The 22,784-nt window shown below is 33.7% G+C and overlaps 1 pseudogene; it reads left to right on the forward strand.

Moving 5' to 3' along the window:
• Nucleotides 1-250: 250 nt before the first annotated feature.
• On the forward strand, nucleotides 251-17,404 carry LOC110194651 (proline-rich protein 19-like; annotated as a pseudogene).
• Nucleotides 17,405-22,784: the final 5,380 nt, after the last annotated feature.

Raw genomic sequence — 22,784 nt, forward strand, 5'->3', positions numbered from 1 at the left:
GATTAGATTAGCATCCACTCAAAACTACAGCTCACAAATCTTGATAATGTTATTTTTATCAGACCAAGTAAAAAACACATTCAAAGTAAAATATGTTAAATTAGTCAGCTTAGCAAAATAATGAAGAGAAGAATATTATTACCAAACATGAAGATTCCTACACCATGGCAGGAGAGGGATCATACAAGGTCAAAGAATATTAGACAAGGTGAAAGAGAACATGCAGAGCACAGATTACTAACTCTCCTAGATGTGTGTCCCAACTAGAATACTTGTCTACCACCATTTTCCCCCAAAATCACAGTTCCCCAAGGGAGTCATTGATGTCAGCTGCAGATCTGGAGATGCCATTGAGCTACAGACTGCCTTGCCGAAAATTGGTGGTATACGCAGGTGGGCTATTCTAGCCAGTGTTCTTCACTATGCTGGTAACTGCATGGTGATGGCATTTACTAGGTTCTCCGCTAAGCTGTTCTCTTCATGTTCTCTGCTGCCACCTGTTGCTACATAGCCTCCCTCCCACAGAGAAGAGTATGCTCATTTAAACATAGTTTCAGAGATGGTTTCAAGTGTTTTGTGATTCAGAAGTACCCCTAGTCACTCAGCAAGGCAACTCTAAGTCCTAGATTTTATAAAGTCAATCTTTTGATTCTCCTTCTTGAAACCAGTTTACTCTGAATTGTGGTGAGAATATTCATTCCAACTGCATTCACATCTCTGGTTTCTTGAAAAGTGATTTACTTAGGAAGACAGGAGAGGCAGTATGAAGCTATCAACTCTTAACAGTTTAAGCAAGGTATTGTTAAACTTGAACAAAAGAGGGCAACCAGGATGATAAAATCCCTTAAGTTCATATCATATGAAGATCATTGGAATGAATTGGAGATATTTAACATGAAGAAGTGAAGACTCATTAAACTTGATAGCTACCTTAGAGTTTTTGAAGGCCTCTGATATGGAAGAAGAATTAATTTTAATCCATTTATCCTCAATGTAATGATGGGGGGGAAAGTCTAAGTTCCTATCAATTTGAACTGTCCAGGAATAAAATTAGTTGTCTCAAAGATGGGGTGGGCTTTTCCTCCTCAGAAGTCTTACACTAGACAATCTTTCACCTCTCAACTTGCTTGTTGCTGGAATTCTGATTCAAACCAACTTGCTGTGTTACACATAGGCCAAGAAGGAGTCTTTTTTTCCAGTCAATCAAAAGATATTTTTAGGGGGGCGGTTTTATTTGTTTTTATCCACTGATCAATTCTCCCAAATTGATTAAACCTTGCTTGTACCTGGTTTACATATATGACTGGTTGATTCATTCATGAAGTTTAGCTCTTCTGGGTTTATATTAAATTGGAGTGAGAAACAAAGCAGGGAGGAAGCAAGGAAGGACAGAAAAAAAAACATTTAATAAGTGCCTATTATGTGCTAGGTACTGTTCTAAGTAATTTATGAATATTATCTCACTTAACCCTTACAAGAACCCAGAGACATAGGTGCTATTATTATCCAAATTCTGCAGTTGAGAAAACTGGAGCAGTTAAAGGTTAAATGAATTGCCCAAGGTCACATAGCTAATAAATGCCTGAGGCTAGATTTGAATTCAGATCTACCTGTGGAAGGAGAAACCTTTACCATTATGTGATTAAAAGTCCCAAAAATTTAAATATGAAACTATGAGGATACTGAGATGATAAAACCTATAGGCAGCTCATCCAGGATTAAGAATGATGCTTTTAAATCAATATTACTTCTACTTATGTTACATTCATATAATGAAGTTTGTGGAATGCTCTAGGCTTAATTGCTATTTTTAGGGTTTAAGCACCAATTTATTAAGTAATACGCTTAATCACACGTCAAAACAATATTGATGCCATTATAACTGCTCGGTAGAAAATGCATCATCTTTTTAAAAAATTAAATAAGCAAATGTTTTATCAATTTTATTGTTTATTTTTTGAGCAAGCCAGATTTGGTTTTATTTATTAATACAACTTTTTTTTTGCTTTCAATTTTGTTAATCTCTTTTTACATCTTTTATATATTTTGTATTTAGTGTTTTTAAAATATGTTAGTTTTCAATTTTAAAAATAGTCAATTGATCTATTCTTTCTCTTTTTTGTTGATTAAAGTGTTTAGATAAATAAATGTTCCATTAAAGACTGTTTTGTATATACCCCAAAATGATGTTGTTTTATTGTTGTCATTATTACCTTTGGTAATTTTTTTTTTTAGGCAATTGGGGTTAAGTGACTTGCCCAGGGTCACAAAGCTACTAAGTGTCAAGTGTTTGATCTGAGGTGGGATTTGAACTCAGGTACTCCTGACTTTAGGGTCAGTGCTCTATCCACTGTGCCACCTAGCTGCCCCAGGTAATTTGTTTTTTAGTAATTTCTTCTTTGATACACCAAATGATTAGAAATAAATCATTTTATCACCACATCATTTAAATTATTTCTTCAAGAGTAAAATAAATAATATTACTGCTTTTCTGTACCTGTTTGTGATATTTCTATGCCTTAATACATGACAAATTTTTGTAAAGGTGTCATGAATAGTTAAGGAAGTTGTATGTTCCTTTCTATTCTTATTCAATGTTTGCCATGATCTATTATATTTGAGGTCTTCTAAAATTTTGTTCGTCCTTAAATTCTTATTTAATTTTGTTTCAGGTTAGATTTGTCTGCCTTTTAAAGCAGTTTACTGAGGTCATCCATTATTATAGTTTTACTCTTTATTTATCCATGTAAGTACTTCCGCTTTTCCTTTAAGCAGTTAGGTGCTTTACATACTTGTATACATTTTAAGTATTACTATTGATTCATTTTTGTGGTATCTTTCAGCATAAAATAGTTTTTCTGCTTATCTCTTTTAAACATATCAATAATTTTCTGTTGCTTTGTCTGGTGCTGTGGTTGTTACACCTTTTATATTTCAGTTAAAGCGTAATAAATATTGCACCTATCCCCTTATATTAAATCGTTATGAATCTTTATAAGTGTTAAGAGTATGTTGTTGGATTCTGCTTTGTAGTTCATTCTGTTTCTTTCTTTCTTTCTTTCTTTCTTTCTTTCTTTCTTTCTTTCTTTCTTTCTTTCTTTCTTTCTTTCTTTCTTTCATACTTACCATGGTTAGAGATTGTTTTGCTTATCCATATCTCACCCAGAATCTATCATCTCTTTTATCTCACTTAGCCGTCTCCCCTTTTTCATCTGGTTTCCACTTGAATGAAATTTATTTCTGTGTGTGTTTCTGTGTTTGTGTATACATATTTATTTTACCCTCCTTTGGAAAGTTAGCTTCAAATGATACCTGCTTCTTTTGCCTTTTTCTCCTTATTTGTGTAGATTTTAATATATTGGATACCCCAATTAAGAGTAAAATTTCTCCACCATTCCCCTCTTTTCCTCTAATGTATTTGTTCTTTTCCTATCTCTTTTAAGAGTATCACAACTTAACAGAAACATGCCCAGGCCTTCTTATAGGACTTATGTCTTCTTCTCCTATTAGAATATAAATACTTCATCCTTGTTTAATCTCTTTTGATTACTTGTGGGTTTTTTTGTCTTCTTATATAGGAGCTGAGGTTTCAGAATTCATATTTCAAAATTTTTACTCTACTCAGGTGTTTTCATCTTGAATGACAGGAAATTCTCTATTTATTAAATACTCATGTTTTCCTTGTAGGGTAATACTTAATTTTTCTGGGTAAGTAATTCTTAGTTATAAGCTTGTACCTTTTTCCTTTTTGGAATTTCTTATTCCAAGACCTCCACTACTTTTTGGTGGTGGAAGCTAGATCTTGTGTGATACTGACAGTGGCTTCTCAGTATTTGTAATATTTATTTCTCTCAACTTGAAGTATTTTTGTTGTTGTTGTTGTTGTTGTTGACCTAGAAGCTCTGCATTTTGGCTATGTTATTGCTGGGAGTTTTAATTTTTAGTTTTCTTTTAGGATGATAAAGGAGGTTATCTTTTCAACTTTCCAGAAATCTATATAGATCTGGAACTGACTAACATTTGGATTTGCTGCCTAATCCTCTCTATGAATGGTTGTTGAAATCTTCCCTTGTGTGATGAATTATTAATTTAGTGCAACAAACACTTTTACCTTGATTCAAACTGAGATCAAATCAAAGTTATAATGTCAAGTGATTCCATATCACAGAGCAAGTTCTCCTGCTTACAACTTAAAGCAGTGCATAGTTGTTTTTCAAGTTAACATTATAAACAAGTAGTTTCCAGTTGTAAAATGATATGTTACACTAATGAGAAATATCCATTTCTTGTACTCATTTTTTAAAAATCAAATTTACCTTTTTTGCCCAAGCTAGAAGTTTACTTCACTGGGCCACCCACAGGCCTAATCCCAATGCTGATACGCAAAACGCATTAATATACTCCATTTTTCTACCAAGGCCAAGTTTGTCCCTCCTTAGAGAGCTTACCATAATGGTGCTGGACTTAACTGGTTACCAGCTTTAGCCTTCCTAGAAGTATGGACTATAGGCTAGTACCTTGTTAAGCTTATACAGGGTCTTTTCTAAGAGTTTCTAGGATTTTTCCTGTCTTTATTGTTTTTCAAATTCAAGTACAATTGCTTTTAAAAAATCATAAAAATAAAATAATCACAGATTTTAAACAGAATATAAACATTTGAAAATTACAAAGGAGTAATATGGGCTTACTCAAAGGTAGGAGCAAATTTGTCAAGGTTAGCATAATAGCTTAATGCATGTTTTTGAGGTTGGGGGTCTGCTTGCCAGAGACATCTAGAGATCAAATTTCTTTTAAATGGAGTCTGTAGATCCAAGGTTAAAGGTACTGAAGTCCAAAGGCAATAAAGTGGTTGAGGGTTCCTGTTGAACTTTTTTCCCCACCAAATTTTATGGACATCTTTTTCTTAGTATACTTAAGTCAAGATTCTAAGTCTGGGAATAATAGTCTTTGCACATAATTTCTTATAACGATTGGAAAGCTTAATATATTCATAAATGTCTTAGGTTGTTGTTCAGTCTTTTCTGACATTTTTGTAACGTTTAAGATTTTCTTGGCAAAGGTACTGGAATGGTTTGCCATTTCTTTCTCTAACTCATTTTGCAGGTGAGGAATTTAGGCAAACAAAATTATTTGCCCAGGGTCACACAGCTAGTAATTGTCTGAGCCCAGATTTAAACTCACGAGTGTTTTGACTCCAGGCCCAGCACTCGATCCACTGTGCCAGAAGTCTGCTATTTCGTTGTTTTGCAGCATTTCTCAACATTATATAACTAGCACGATAAATAAGAGACTTTGGAATTTACTATGAAGTTTAAACAATTATCCTGTGAATATCTATAGAATCTATTGCAATTAGTAAACACTATAATCAGTAGACAAATAAATAATTTATATATTGTATAATTAAGCTTTTTATACATTTAAGATATTTGGCACTCATTTTGCACCCCAATGGAATCAAGACATACATTTAATTCTCTGTAGGAATTACCATCCTCTCATTTGGCAGGGGATAGGGGTCTGGGTGTGTGGAGGGTTGCATTAGATCCTATACAGGCTCATACTTAAATATCTCTCTCTCTCTCTCTCTCTCTCTCTCTCTCTCTCTCTCTCTCTCTTCTCTTATATATATATATATAATATAATATAATATAATATATAATATTTATCTAATATATGCAAGCAGTTTATATCCATGTAGCCTTTTTATGTTATATATTATATTATTTCAAACATTATAGGATGTTTATAGCAACATTACCAACATTTACTATTACCTACATTAGGTCTGTAGAGTGAAGATAAAAGAGTGAACAGCCAAACTGATAGGAAAAAAGATTTGGTAGCACAAGAAGGAAAACTATAAGTTTCAGTTTCTTTAGTCTATGATACTTGGTTATATATAGTCTTTTCTTTTCTATATGTATATAATTATAAATGCCACATACTCACAGATATTTACATATATCAATCTCTGTGTGTACATATGTGTGTGTGTGTGTGTGTATACACAAAGCAAAATTATATGGAGATACACATACATAAATAGATGTATATCTATACATACACATATAGGTATAGATACGTATGATAGAGAGAAAATGGAAAAGAGACAGGCACACACAGAGAAACTTTAAAAATCCCAAAAAGTAATTTTCCAATAAATATGGTCTACATTTCTCAGTTGAAAATTCATAAAAGCTTTTTTGTTCCCACACATATTCCTGCATAGGCTGATGTTTTCTTTTTGCTCAGAGACCTGATAAAGCAACAATCTATGTGAAGCAAAATCTACGTGACACATAGTAAGACTTCCAAATATCTTTAGTACTATTATCAAATAAAGGTGACTCAATGTATATTGGGGATATAGCGATTTACCCACAAAAATTATTTTTCCCCAAACTTCTCATGGAAGTTTGGGTCTATTTGGGTAGGTAGGCCTGCTTTACTAAGGGGACTGTTCCAGGTTTAAATCCAAGCACCCAATCATATAGCAAACTCTAAAATAAACAGTAATCATTTTTGTGCAGCACAAACTCCACTTATGTCACAGAAGGCACTTAAAGACGGAGAAGGATGGGGGTGGGTGGGACAGCATGTAAAGTGTGTTAACTTGTCTCACTTCATTTGTAAAAGAAAAATCCCACAAATTCCTGCTTTGATAATCTCTATGGTCTATGCATTGGAAGAGAAATTTGCATCCTGGCTTCCTCCAAGGCCCAAAGAGAATCCTATCCAACAATGAGTCTGCATATTGAGGGACAAATAAAGTGAGCAGCCAATCTCAAATTTAAAAAAAAAAAAGATTTGTTCTTATAATAAGGAAGATTGCTCACTGGTAGCAGTTTCAGTCTCTTAAAGAAATGAAGTGTACCTGTACAAGGGGTCAGGGTTTATGTTATGTAACCAACAAGCAACAGTTGATGGGACTTAACTGGAATAAGGTTCTCATATAAAAAGAAGCTCAAGAGATTGCTGTGTTACCTGCTTTCTTAATCAGGTTATCATTTTTAATGACTTTACTTATAGTTCTTATAGATGGTCAGCTGGAAAGCTCCTCCTTGAGGAAAAAGCAAAATTGTCATTTTATTCACATAATATGTTTCTAAAGTATTGTGGCTTTTCTCCTTCTATATTACTACTCAGCCTTTTGATATTCTTTTGGACTATCACCAAATCTAGACTACTCAAAGTCTATCTTCATTAAGTTTGAATTTTTGTTCCTAATTTCTATACTTCCTCTTTTCCTCTGGCAATTTCCTTAGCAAACAGTAATATTTTTACTTGAGAATGACTGATTGTTTTACCCCTTCGTTGCATTATACCATAAGGTACATTTGGTATAGTGAAATAGGAAGATCAGCCACATGAGGGAGGAAGGTTATGATAATGATGAAACAAAAGTATGTGAATAACAAGTCATAAAATCTAAGACATCCTCTGAATGACTAAGTGGCAAGTATTAATCAAACTGCAAAGGATCAGAAAAGGAATAAATAAGGCAGTGATAGCAAAACCTCTTAGCAGGAATTGGTTTGTAATAATAATTTAAAAATTATCCTTTAACCACATAGTCTCTGAAGCTATTATCATGAGTGGGGATAATTGTTTGTTTAATGTATCCACACTGAGATGTAGTAACCTGAATCTCAGGAGTAGGAGCATCTTTATGGGGCCCAACGGGCTTCTAGTCACAGATTGAGGCATTATTATCAATATTTTTAGAAGGAACTGGAATAAAGAAGATGTAGTTATTAACTTCCAGTTCTTTTCCCCTGGCTTTTTTTTTTTAATTAAATAATTTATTTTTAGTTTTCAGCATTCACTTCCACAAGATTTTGAGTTCCAAATTTTCTCCCCATCTCTCCCCTCACCCACCCTGATGGCATGCATTCAGAATACCCCTTCATCCAACCTGTTCCCTCTTCTATCACACCCCCCTCTTATTTCCTTCCCCTTCTATTTTCTGGTAGATCAGGATCTATTTCTATATCCCTTTGCCTGTATAACTTATTCCCAGTTGCATGTAAAAAAATTTTTAACATTCGTTTTTAAAACCTTGAGTTCCAAATTCTCTCCTTCCCTTCCTCCCTACCCACTCTTAACTTCTATTTCTTGCTTCAGTCTGGTATGTAGGTACCCACCCAAAAGTTTTAGGACAGTGTAGGAGACAATGGGGAAAAACCCATAACTGGGAACAGATGGAAGAATCTAGAAAAAAAGGGGGGAAGATGAATGATAATAGAACAGAAAGAATAAGAACATGAATGTTAATATTTCTTTTGACAGAAGATATCTTGTTCTATTGTCTTTGGTCTAGCTGCATATTCTGTGATATCTTCTGCCTCTGAGAAATATTTTTTTCTGGGTAATTCAGAGTCTAAGGGGTCTGTCATGGAACACTGTCTACAAGTTGTTCAGCTTTGCATACTTATACTGAGAAACATTTTACCTATGAATCAACAGCTTGGCATTTTAAACTGGGATGGGCCTTTCCTTAGGGAATTCCTTAGGGAATGTGTCTCAAACCTGCTAGTGATAAGAATATGTAATCCCAATGGTGGGATCTTATTTTCTTAAAGCCTGTGTACTTGATATTGTCTGAGAAATTCCCAAAATAGGAAATAAAAACATTATTTGAAAGTTTCCTCAGGACTAATAAAATAATTTAGTTAAAAGATTAAATCTAGTTTAAGAATTTACAAAATTTATTAAAACATAATATATAAGCCCTCATATTTAGACATTTGAATGGAATCCATCTGTGGACGTTCAAATTGGCCTTCTGGAAGAATACCTTGTTAAACCTTTTCCAATCTCATAACCTATTACTTTGAGGAACAAATATAAAATATATATTATATGTGTGTATAATACATATGTATGTATGTGTACATGCATATATTAAGACTATCATCCTTACATGTCTTTTTATGATTTTATTTGCAGAACAAGCCAAATTCATCTGTCTTAGCCTTCAAGGGAAAAAATCTGCCCACGTTGCCTTTTCAAATTAATTCTTACTACTCAATTAAAAATCAGATTTTTGTATCATTAACATTTTCCCCTCTTTTCAGGAAATAATTTATTTCCATATCTTAACTTCAGGGCACAGAGGGTGATAGGTTGTTTGGATAGAGAATGTAAAAGTGTAAAGACATTATCTTATATCTGAATATGTAACTATCAAACTAATGAGCAAGAAAGTGGAAATTCTAATAACTTTTTTATCCTAATTTCCCAGATTAAGAAGTTGAGACAAGTAATGATCACAAAACCAAAACAGTAGAAATACGATCTATAGAGTCCTTTCCCCCACATCCTCAGGGATGTCTGCTGAATGTAACAATCAATAAATTTTATTTTAAAACATTTGCAAATCTCCTGCCATGGTGAGAGACATTTGCTATGAGAGGAGGAGGAACATGGTTGTAATTACATCAAGACTATTCTCACAGACCCTTATACACGTTCAATTTTCCTTTTTTTTTTGCCAACTTTGACAGTCTTACAGATGTGAGATGAAACTTCAGTTGTTTTAAAGTGAATTTCTCTAATTATTAGTTACTTTTTCATATGGTTATTAATAACTTGTATTTCTTCTTCTACAAATTACTTATTTGTAACTTTTGACCACCTATCAATTGAGTAATGTCTTATCCTTATAAATTGGAATCAATTCCATACACTACACACAGAGACACAGACACACAAACACACACACATGTTCAGATTAGGTACACAATATACAGAGACTACTCAAAAAATAGACTAGTTTTTCACAAAACCAAAGATCCCAGCTATTGGAACAAGAACTAAGTATTCTACAAAAAAAAAGTTGTTGGGAAAAACTGGAAACTGCAAATAAAATAGGTATAGACAACTATATCTCATACAGTCTGTCATATGTAAGAATATATGTATGTCATAAAAAGACCTCTATCTGCTTTGTTGTTTCATTACTGTTTTTCATATAACTTTCATTTTTTAGCATTTAGTTCTTTACCTACTCCTGATTTAAGATTTTCTTGTTGTACCTCTATTTGAGATTGTGTCTTATGTTTGTTTATGGGTTCAGAGCTTTGATTACTATTTTTTGTTGTACTGTGATATATAAAGGATATTTGCTATTCTTGCCTTTTAACATTAATTTTTGGTATCTCTGTAACCCTAATACATGATCATTTTTATATAAGTTCTAGGTGATAATGATAAACATGTATATTCTTTTACATTTCATAAAGATATAAATCTTTTAGCTCTAGTTTCTCCAGAAATTTGTTTAATTTTATATTTTCCCTTTTATCTTTTAGATTTGTCCAAAAACAGGTAAGACATTAAAAGTCTCTTGCTAATATTGTATCGATATTTGTGTCTTCTCATAGTCCAGTTAAATTTTCCTTTATTTAGCTGCTAAGATATTTGGGACATGTAAGTTAAATACTGATATTGGTTTGTTATCTATGTTTCCTTTCGGTACTTGTTTATCTCTTTATTTTATGATGTGAATTTTTTGTTTTGCTTTGTCTGATGACATGATTGAAATTTTTATTATTTTGTACTCATCTGACACCTAGCAAATTTTATTCTGTTCCCTTGCTTTAATTCTTTTAATTTCTTTGTGTTTTTATTTGTTGTTTGTTTGAGGTGTATTTCTTGAGAGCAATAGATGATGTTTTTTTCCCCTTATCCCATGTGTCAACCTTTTCATTTTATTCAATTATTTAATCCATTAATATTTAAAGTTATGAGCCTGGTTTGCATTTTCCTTCATTTGTCTCGAATATTCTTTTCTTCCAAATTAAGTTTTTGTTGTTGTTGTTGTTCCCTGCTCTTAATAAAGACAATACCATACTATTCAGTCATTTTAGTTTGGTATACTTTAAGGCAACACTATTCCCACAGGATGTCTTTACCTAGACCTTATCTTACTCATTTGTTACTTCTTTTCCTACTTTTTGAGTTTTACTTAACTCAATAATTTCTTTTCCTTTTTCCTTTTTTTCTGGTTTTCTAATTATTCCCCTCTTTTTTTCTCTCAGACAAATAGTCACATAAAATCCCTTTCATCACCTCTTTTTCAACTTGTTTTGTTTCTTTTTTAAATTTTGTTTCCTGCACATTTTTCTTTTCTTTTTAAAATTCTTACGTTAGTCATGTTGCAAGGAAGAATTAGAACCAATAGGAGGAATCATAAGAAAAAGGAAACAAAACAAAACAGAAGGAAAAAAGAGAGGAAATAGTATGCTTTGATCTGCATTCAAACCCCATAGTTCTTTCTCTGGATGTGAATAGCATTTTCCATCACGAGACTTTTGGAGATGTCTTTGATCCTTGTGTTGCTGAGAACTAAGTCTATCAAAGTTAGTTATCATACAATGTGGCTGTTAGTGTGTACAAAATTCTCCTAGTTATGCTTACTTTACTCAGCATCAGTCCATACAAGCCTTTTCAGGTTTTTCTGAAGTCCACTTGCTCATCATTTCTTATAGAAAAATAGTATTCCATTGCATTCATATACCACAACTTGTTCAGCCATTCCCAATTGATGAGCATCTCCTCAATTTCCAATTCTTTGCCACCACAGAAAGAGCTGCTAGGAATATTTTTGCACATGTGGGTTCTTTTCCCATTTGTTTGATCTCTTTGGGATATAGCCCTAGAGGTGCTATTGCTGGGTCAAAGGGTATGTATATTTTTATAGTCCTTTGGGCATAGTTCCAAATTATACTCCAAAATGGTTGGATCAGTTCACAACTCCAGCAACAATGCATTAGTGTTCCAATTTTCCCACACCTTCTCTAACATTTATCATTTTCCTGTTTTGTCATGTTAGCCAATCTGATAGGTGTGATGGTACCTCAGAGTTGTTTTGATTTGCATTTCTCTAGTCAATAGTGATTTAGAGCACTTTTTCATATGACTATAAATAGCTTTAATTTCTTCATCTGAAAAATGCCTGTTCACATTCTTTGACCGTTTATCAATTGGGGAATGACTTGTATTCTTATAAATTTGACTTAGTTCTCTATATATTTTAAAAATGAAGCCCTTATCAGAGACACTGGTTGAAAAAATTCTTTCCCAGTTTTCTGCTTTGCTCCTAATCTTGGTTGCATTGGCTTTGTTTGTGCAAAAACTTTTCAATTTAATGCAATCAAAATTATCCATTTTGCATTTCATAATGTTCTCTATCTCTCATTTGGTCATGAACTCTTCTGCTCTCCATAAATCTGACAGGTAAACTATTTCTTGCTCTCTTAGTTTGCTTGTAGTATCAGCCTTTATATCCAAAGCATGTATCCAGTTTGAGTTTATTTTGGTATAGGGTGTAAGGTATTGGTCTATGCCTAGTTTCTGCCATACTCTTTTCCAGTTTTCCCAGCAGTTTTTGTCAAATGGTGAGTTCTTGTCCCAGAAGCTGGGATTCTTGGATTTATCAAATAATAGATTACTATAGTCATTGACTATTGTGTCTTGCATATATCATCATATCATCTGCAAAAAGGGATAGCTTTGTTTCTTCTTTGCCTATTCTAATACCTTCAATTTCTTTTTCTTCTTGTATTGCTAAAGCTAACGTTTCCAGTACAATATTGATTAACTGTGGTGATAATGGACATCCTTGTTTCACCCCTGATCTTATTAGAAATGCTTCTAGCTTGTCCCCATTACATATAATGCTTGCTGAAGGTTTTAGATAGATGCTGTTTATTGTGTTAAAGAAGACTCCATTGATACCTATGCTTTCTAGTGTTTTTAATAGGAATGTATGTTGTATTTTGTCAAAAACTTTTTCTTCATCTATTGAGATGATCAGGTGGTTTCTGGGAGTTTTGTTGTTGATATGGTCAATTATGCTGATAGTTTTCTTAATATTGAACCAATAGTGCATTCCTGGTATAAATCATCCCAGGTCATAGTGTATTATTCTCATGATAAGTTCTCATTTCTATTTGCTAATATTTTATTTAAAATTTTTGTGTCAATATTCGTTAGAGAAATTGGTCTATAATTTTCTTTCTCTGTTTTGACTCTTCCCAGTTTAGGTATCAGCACCATATTTGTATCATAAAAATAATTTGGTAAGACTCCCGCCTATTTTCCCAAATATTCTATATGGTATTGGAACTAATTTTTCCTTAAATGTTTGATAGAATTAACATGTAAATCCATCTGGCCCTGGAGATTTTTTCAAAAGGAATTCATTGATGGCTTGTTCAATTTCTTTTTCTGAGATGGGGTTATTTAAGTATTTTACTTCCTGTTTGGTTAATCTGGGCAATTTATATTTTTGTAAATATTTCCATTTCACTAAGGTTGTCAAATTTATTGGCATATAGTTGGGCAAAATAGTTCCTAATTATTGTTTTAATTTACTCTTCATTGGTGGTAGATTCACCTTTTTCATCTTTGATACTGGTAATTTGATTTTCTTCTTTCTTTCTTTTTTGTAAATTAAATTAACCAAAGGTTTATCTATTTTATTGTCTTTTTCCATACAACCAGCTCTTAGTTTTATTTATTAGTTCAATAGTTTTCTTAATTTCAATTTTATTAATCCCTCCTTTGTTTTCAGTATTTTCAATCTGATATTTAGTTTTGAGGATTTTTAATTTGTTCTTTTTCATTTATTTTGGAGTTGCATGCCCAATTCATTTATCTCCTCTTTCTCTATTTTATTCATGCAAACATTTAGAGACATAAACTCCTAAGAACTGATTTTAATGCATCCCATAAGTTTTGGTATGTTGTCTCATTATTGTCATTTTTTTGAATGAAGTTATTGTTTGTTTCTTCGATTTGTTGTTTGACCCACTCTTCAGGATTAGATATAGTTTTCAATTAATTTTAGTGTATCTTTCCATGGCCCTTTACTACATATAATTTTTGTTGCATCATGATGTGAAAAGGATGCATTTAATGTTTTTGACTTTTTGTATTGGATTGTGAGTTTTTTATGCCCTGCTACCTGGTCAATTTTTATGTAAGTGCTATGTACTACCAAGAAAAAAAAGTATATTCCTTTCTAACCCCATTCAATTCTCTCCAGAGGTCTACCATATCCAACTTTTCTAAAATTCTATTCACCTCCTTAACTTCTGTCTTGTTTATTTTGTGGTTAGATTTATCTAGTTCATAGAGGGGGAAGCTGAGGTGCCCCACTAGAATAGATTTGTTTGTCTATTTCTTCCTGTAACTCCCTCAACTTCTCCTCTAAGAATTTGGATGCTACTCACTTGATGCATGTATGTTTAGTAATGATATTACTTCATTGCCTATGGTGCCTTTTAACAGGATTTAGTTTTCTTCTTTATCTCTTTTAATAAGATCTATTTTTGCTTTTGCTTTTTTTTTTTACTTCTGCTGAAACATAATATATTCTACTCCATCCTTTTACCTTTACCCTGTGTGTATCCCTCTGTTTCAGACCCGTGTCCTGTAAACAACATATTCTAGGATTATGTTTTTAATCCATTCTGCTATCTGCTTCTGTTTTATGGGAAAGTTCATCTTGTTCACATTCAAAGTTATGATTCCTATCTGTGTCTTTCTCTCCATCCTACTTCCCCTCTGTTTATACTTTTCTTTATCCTTTCTCCCTTTCCCCTCTCTAATGTTTTGTTTTTGACCACCACCTCCCTCAGCCTGCCCTACCTTCTGTTAGTCCACTCCTTTTTCCCCTTTTCCCCTTACTACTTCTTCCCTCCCTTCTGTCCCCCTTCCCTTTTCTTTCCCTTTTCCCCTCCTACTACCTATAGGAAAGTTAGATTTCTGTACTTAACTTACTATATTATTCCCTCCTTGAGCCAAATCTAAAAGAGTTTGCTTTTTGGAACACCTTCACTTAGTTTTTCCTGTGATTTCTAGTGGATACAGAATAGTCTGGTATTATTCAAATTTCTTTTTCTTTATATATGAAGGTTTTTCACTCAATTGTGTATAGAATTGGTTGAAAGTCTTCGAAGTCATTATATTTAATCACTGCATATTTTGGAATTTGCAACATTGGTTTCCTTCTTTTTCTTTTACCCTGGAAACAATCTATGAATTATTTTGAATTGTATTTTGTTTTCTATTTTCAGAAAATTTGGGATATTTTCTTGTATTTTACATGTTTTATGCTGTTCTCAGTTTTTACTTACTGTATTCTTCTGAGAGACCCATGATCCTTAAATTGTCTGTATTCATCTTGCCTTCAAGTTACAAATGATTTGTACAGAGAATTAAAAAAAAATTGCTTCTTTGATTCCAGATTGTCCTTCTGTGTATTTATATTACCAATTACTTTTCTTTTTCCTTTCTTTGGAAAAGTCACCATCATGTATTTAACTTTTCCTATTCTGCCATTTGCTTCTTCCGTGAATGTCATAAATTCTGCTTTCACAATTCATATTTCTCTCTTGAACCATTTGCGAACATATGATATTGTTATATGCTTTCCTGGGAATCCACATGGTCCTCTGCCTCATCATTCATTTTCCTTTGTCTTACAATATTTACTCAATTTAAAATATTTGTACTCATCTGCAGGCTCTATTCCCTTCTGTCATTTATACCTTTATACATGTTGCTTTATTTGCTTGTATTCTGTGACTACATGATTGTTGTCAGATATGACTAATGCCTACAATCAAACAGAGCTGAGGGAGTTTTTCTGTATTATGATATGAGACATTGTTATATATGTTATATATACATACACACATATACATATTTCTGTTATAATTATTTCCCTCCTTTTCCTTTTATAGCAAATTTTTATAATGAAGAAATTTTGTAAGTACAATATGAAATCTATTAAATAAAGATTGATACTGGAACATCTCTGAGTTACTATTATAGGATGCAAGGATAAACATTGAAAATTTTAACCTATATTTGTGGTAAAATTATAATATTGGGATTATATGTTCCCTAGAGGGAGATGATTAGACAAAGTTATAAGACAAAAATGTAATATAAAAGGTTTCTAATTAAATGGAATAGTAAATTTTGAGAAAAGCAACTGGATTAGACTGTTTTCTCTAATAACTATACACATACTACATGCACACACATGCATATACACACACACACACACACACACACACACACACACACACACACACACACACATATATGATTGGCTTCCAAATTTATCTCTCATAGAAATTAAGGCTTTGAGTATGTTTTAGTAATAAGTTCTCAAAATTGATTAAGGATTTTATCTCTCTCTCTCTCTCTCTCTCTCTCTCTCTCTCTCCATATATATATATATATATATATATATATATATATATATACACACACACACACACACACACACACACACACACATATATACACATATATATATAAATTATATTGATAATGGTAAATAAAAAGAAATTATTTTCCCATTTTTGAGGTGTCTGATAATTTTCCAAAGTTAAAGAGCTCATTTTATGATTTGATCCTCATAAATATTAAAAAAATATTTTTATATCAAGTATAGGATTTAAGTAAGTATAGAAACTGCAAGTAGTTATGAACTAAAATTCTATTGTTTCAAAATTAGAGAACCAAATTTAAATGTATAATTATTTAGGATCCTCTAGATTTAGAACCAAAGGAGCAGAGCCCCCTTCAGAGCTGTCCTGAAATTAAAATCTGTTGTTCAAGAAAAAGTACCCAGGGGAGAGGAGCCCAGCTGCCATCCCCCAAGGGCAAAGAGAAAGAAAGTCTGGGAGGGCCCAGCCCAGGACCCCCCAGCCCTCAAACACTGCTGGAGGGGCTTCAGGCTCAGCTGCATCTTCCTGGGGCCTTCCCCAGGTGCAGCCTTGTCCAGGAGGCCTGAGCAGAGACAATTGAGGCCATGGTAGCCCACTACGGGGAACTGCTTGATCTTAGCCAGGTCCTCAGGGGCCTCAGGGAACAGGGAACAGGGCCAGAGCCTGGCAGCCCACAGGAGTGGAGGATGGTGCCTTGGGTTTGAGACCACCCTGATCAGCAAGCCCTGGTGGAGAGCAGAAGAAAGAGGAGGAGGAGGAAGGGGAAAAAAGAACTTGTGTTTACCTTGGGGGCCACCCCAAGCCCACCTTCCACTGAGAAGAGCCTGGTGTTGTCCCCAGACCCTTGGGAGCCCTCACCCTCACCCTTTCCCCCACCCCTTGGACCTGAACATAGAGAGATGACTTGGGGACCCCAGATATCATTTGCTGTACTGAAGAGCATCTGGCTGCCTGCTACCCCACTAACATGTGCCCCACCCTTGCTGGGGAAGAGGGCCAGAGGTGCTCCCCATCCACTTGTTTGTTTCCCTAACTCTGAGTTCCTGAACTAGAGCCCTAGTTCCCTAGCCCCAATGCCTGAACTGCCCTGGTTTCTGTCCAGGAGCAACCCAGAGCCCTGGACCTACCACCAAATATGGCTCTACTGAGGGTGGGAGCTCTCCCTCAATATGACCCTCCATAAAAGAACTTGTTGAAAGTATTCTCATTTCTGGGAGATTGAAGCAGGCAGGGGAGAATTAGCTCCTACTCCCTCTTGGTGCTTTCATGTTCAATATTTTCAATAAAAATGTATGAGGAGCTCAAAAAAAAATATCCAGGGACTAGACAACTACATGAGACATTTGGGACTCAGAATAATGGTTAAATGGACATTGAGAATGGGTTATTAGGATATAAGCAGACTTGATGTTAGTTAACATTGGTGATAATTATTGTACTATTTTGCTCTTTGGTTTCATGATGTTTATGTTTAAGTTTTCTTGGTTATCTTAGTGACATGTGAACCTCCCTTCTCAAAACTAGTCCATTCTGAGTCCTGTAAGTAAATTGATCTGTAATCTGATGTAATATTTTTCCTTTGATGTTGAAGCTATGAATTTTGGCTAGGATTTTTCTTTTGGCTGGCCTTTCCAGAGGTGACCCAAGTACTCTTTCTATTTTCCCTTTGTCCTCTAGTTCTAACTGATTTGGAAAATTTTTATTTACGATTTCTGGAAACAGTGCATTGACTTTTAAAATAAATCATGGTTTTTTGGTGATTCTTCAACTGTGTCTCTCTATAAGTAAAATACTGGTGATTCTTAAATGATTTCTCCTTTATCCATTTCCCAGGTCAGTTGTTTTTGATACTTTATATTTTATTCTATTTTTAAAATTATAATTTTTTTCTTGCAGTTTCATGGAGTCATTGATTTCCTTTTGGTCTATTCTAGTTTTTAGGGAGTCAATTTATTAGGTAATGTCTATTACTTTATCTTCTAAGTTATTGATTATCTTTCCAATTCTTTTTCACGGAGATTTTATTTTATTTTTAGATCTCTTGCTTGATTTATTCTGTATAGTTATGTAGTCCTTTGGAATCCATTTCCCCCCCTTGAATCACTACTTACAGTTATTTGAGGTTATTCTTTGAGATTAGATTTTTCTCTATCTGGATCTATTATAATTCTTTATGATATTCTATATATTCTTGTATATATTCAACACTCTAGCCTTAGTTCCTGAATTGGAACTTTGTGCCAGGATCATTGTCTACCCTTTTTTGCCCTATTGCATGGAGATGGTTGGCCTTGCTTGGTCTCAACCTGGGTCACATTGACCTCCTTTTTGGGGGATTATTCTTAGATCTTTGAAGTTTAGGATGCTAGATTTTGAAAGTCACCTATGGAATTTCAGGCTAGAGTGCTGAGTAGAGTGCTGAATTTCAGGGTAGTCCCTGGGGCTAGGTGGTTCTGATCTGAGTGTTGCCATAGTCAAACTTCTTGTAATTGAATTATGTTGCTTTCAACATCCATACTGTAGCCCTTGTTTTCTCTGGGTATTTTTGTAGGATCCTTCTCTTCTTCCTGCCTCTGGGAACAGAGTCTTGAAGTTTATGGGTGTCTTTGGACAGTTTTTGGACATTTTGAAAGGTCATTGCCTTTTGTGCCTGAGCTGATGTGGTTTTACTGGAAGCCTCCTTTCCTATTGCCCAGTGGATTTTGGCTGTCTTTTTGAGTAGTTCCAGGGTGAAGAAAGTAACTTACTATAGCTTTAAATCAAACTCATTGATTATTATTCGGTCTGGTTTGATTTTTAGGTTTTTTTTAATTTTAGTAGATTTTGGGAATTAGATTGTCTGCTTCTTCTCAGGTAGCCATCTTTTCTGGAAATCTCTATAAAATATCTGGGAGAAAGATAGTACAAGATTTTGAGAGGTAACCAACCACTCATAAAAAAGAAGAAAAAACTAGTAAGGGCATAGGGAATAAAAACCACTTTGTTGAAATAATGTTATGGTTTAAAGAATGAGTTCTGCTTTTGAAACCAAAGAACCTGGGATTAAATCCCATATCTATCACTTATGACAGGTGTGACCTTAGGCAGTTCAGTAAATGTCTCTGAATCTATTTCTTCTTCCATAAAATTACTTTAGGCAGTCAGAAAGAAAGCATTCAAATATCATGGAGCCACAGTCAAGATCATACAAGATATAGCAGCTTCAATGTTAAAAGAGCAGAGGGCTTGGAATATGGTATTTCAGAAGGCAAAGAAGCTGGCATTACAACCAAGAATAATTTACACAGCAAAAAATGAATATAATTCTTCAAGGGAAAAATGGATATTTAATGAAATAGAGGATTTTCATGAAAAGACCAGAGCTGAATAGGAACTTTGACTTTCAAATACAAGACTTAAGAGAAGCATAAAAAGGTAAACATGAAAGAGAAATCATAAGGGAGTCAATAGGTTAAACTCTTTACATTTCTATATGGGAAGATGATATGTATAACTTCTAAGAAATTTATCCTTATTAGGGCAGCTAGGAGAATTCTTCATTGCAGGAAGGTACAGGAATTAGTTTACTATGTTAGGATGGTGTAAAAAAATGGACAGGTGAGAAAAAGGGATGCCCTGAGAAAATAGAGAAGGGAGAGGAAAATGGGGAAAATTATCTCACATAAAAGAGGCGTACAAAGAACTTTTAGAGTGGAGTGGAAATGGTATGGGCAGGCAATATTTGAGCCTTGGTCTCATTTAAATTTCTTCAAAGAGGGAACTATATGTACATGCACACATATGTATATATATATATATATATATATATATATATATATATATATATATATATATATATATATGTATGTATGTAGATCATATGCAATATATCAGGTGAAATTTACATCGGGAATGTAGGGCTAGTTCAATATTAGGAAAACTGCAAGCATAATGTTTCTATCAATAACAAAACACTAGAAAAAAACAGTAGAGCTTTTCTCAAAATGGTGAGTAGCATTTATCCAAAACCAACAGTAAGCATTACATGTAATGGGAAAAATTTGAAGCCTTCTCAAAAGGATCTGAAGTTTAGCAAGGATGTCCATTATCACCACTATTAGAAATGCTAGAGATAGCAATAATAGAGACAGGAAAAAGTAAGTTGGAAAAATAAAAATCGGCAATGAGGAAACAAAACAATTACTCTTTGCAGATGATATGACCATATATATCAACTAAAAAAGTAGTTGAAACAATTAATAATTTTAGCAAAGTTGTAGGATATAAAATAACCCACATAAATCATCAGCTTTTCTATATACTACTACAGGCTTCATTTCTCAAGTATGTAGGGAAATGTGCCAAATTTATAAATATATGAGCCATTCTCTAGTTGACAAATGGTCAAAGGATATGAAAAGGAAATTTTCAGAAGCAGAAATCAAAGCTATTAGTAGTCAAAGGGAAAAAAAAGTTCTAAATTGCTATCAATTAGACAAATACAAATTAAACCATATCTAAGATACCACCTCACACCTATCAGATTGGCTAACAAGACAGAAAAAAATGGCAAATGCTGGAGGGATGTGTAAAAATTGGAACACATAAACTGTTGGTAGGGTTGTGAACTAATATGAACATTCTGAAGAACAACTTGGTACTATGCCTATTGGGCTATAAAATTGTGCATTCTCTTTGACCCAGCAATGCAACTACTAAGTCTCTATGCCAAAGAGATCAAAGAAAAGGTGAAAAGGACCTATGTGCACAAAAATATTTATATTAGCTTTTTTATGGTTGCAAAGAATTGGAAATTCAGAGGATGCCTATCAATCAATTGGGGAATGGCTGAATAAGTTGTGGCATATGGTTGTGATGTTACACTATTATTCTATAGGAAATGATGAGCAAGATGGTTTCAGAAAAACCTAGGAATACTTATATGATGTCATGCAAAGTGAAGTGAGCAGAGCTAGGAGAACGCTGTATACAGTCAGATGATCAACTTTGAATGACTTAGCTATTCTGATCAAGAAAATGATCCAAGACAGTTCCAAAAGAATCATGAGGAAAACTCCTATCTACCTCCACAGAGGGAATTAGGGAACTCTCAGTTCAAATTAAAGCATATTGCTTTTCACTTTGTTTTTCTCGGTTTTGGCAACATGGCTAATATGGAAATGTCTTGTATGACTTCATGTGTATAATCAATATTATATTCCTTGCCTTTTTGAAGGGTGGAAAAAGGCAGGAGGAAGGGTGAAAATTTAAAACTCAAAATTTAAAATATTTAAAAATTTCACATTTAATTGGGAAATATTTAATGAAATAAATAAAATATCTTTAAAAAAACAAAACAGCAAAAAAATAAAGAAATTTTCCATCAATTTTTTAAAGAGTTAATTTTTACTCTTGTAATTTCAACTGCATTGATTTTGTTTATGCAAATGTCTTTCAATGTTATGTAATTTTAATTATCCATTTCTTCTTATATGATCATCTCACTCCCTTATTTGTTCTACCTCATTGACTCAGTGAGGTATCAGAGGAGTCTCAATACAGTTCTGTCATTTACAACTCTGTGACTTCAGTTATCTAAAAAAATCAAAAACAAAAGCAAAAACTTACCAGTCTTTCTGGATCTCATCTGTAAAATGAGGAGGTATGGATACATGATCTTTTTTGCATTTTTTTCATTTAAAAGATTTTTTTTGATAAATGATCTTTAAGGATCCTCTAGCTCTAAATTTGTGATGATTTTCTTCAGTTTCTCCTTCTGTCTTTGTCCCTTTTTCACACATGCACACATGCACAGACCACAGGCACACAGAAACAAACACATATAAACAGTCATCCCTGATATAAAATAATTTTCTGAACAGTATGAAAATATTAGGTAAGTTTTGTACGTCCACATGGATCTGTTTAGATGTGGCTTATAGGGAGGCAAGAATTGATATGTCTAGTCTCCTCTGCTCCCCTCTCCACAGGTGACCTTGATTCTTTCCAGGACAGGTGAAGAAAGCTATGATTATAAGGAAGGATACTCTGCTCTCCTTAGAGAAGGGTTATTGGACTATGTTTAGGCATGCATGCATGTGTATGTACATGTGCATATGTATATCTATCTACATGTTTATCTATATATGTATATCTACATCTATCCATCCATCCATATCTATATCTAGATACATAAATACATAATGTAATCATACCTAGTGCATTACAAATGAACCTATTTCCCTAAGCCAAAAGCAAACAAATGATAGGAATTATACTAATATACCAAATATAACAAATGATACCCAGAGTGAATGAGTTTTTATGCCGGGAGTAAACTCTCTTCCTGGGGTTGAGTTCTCTCAGCTCAACCAAAAGAGTCTCCTATCTCATTCACAGGTGATATTCCTTGATGCCTCTAGTCCTGTAAACTGGGAATGGGGTTATGTTTGAGGCAACAGCTCATCTACATATTGAGTTCTTCCCAGAGTCTCTCTATCCCTCCAGGGATCTCTTCCTGAAAAGCACCAGGAAACACGTGTCATCTCA

Source organism: Phascolarctos cinereus, unplaced genomic scaffold, assembly GCF_003287225.1.
Source record: "Phascolarctos cinereus isolate Bilbo 61053 unplaced genomic scaffold, phaCin_HiC Scaffold_7;HRSCAF=346, whole genome shotgun sequence".
In the NCBI taxonomy this organism is placed as follows: domain Eukaryota; kingdom Metazoa; phylum Chordata; class Mammalia; order Diprotodontia; family Phascolarctidae; genus Phascolarctos; species Phascolarctos cinereus.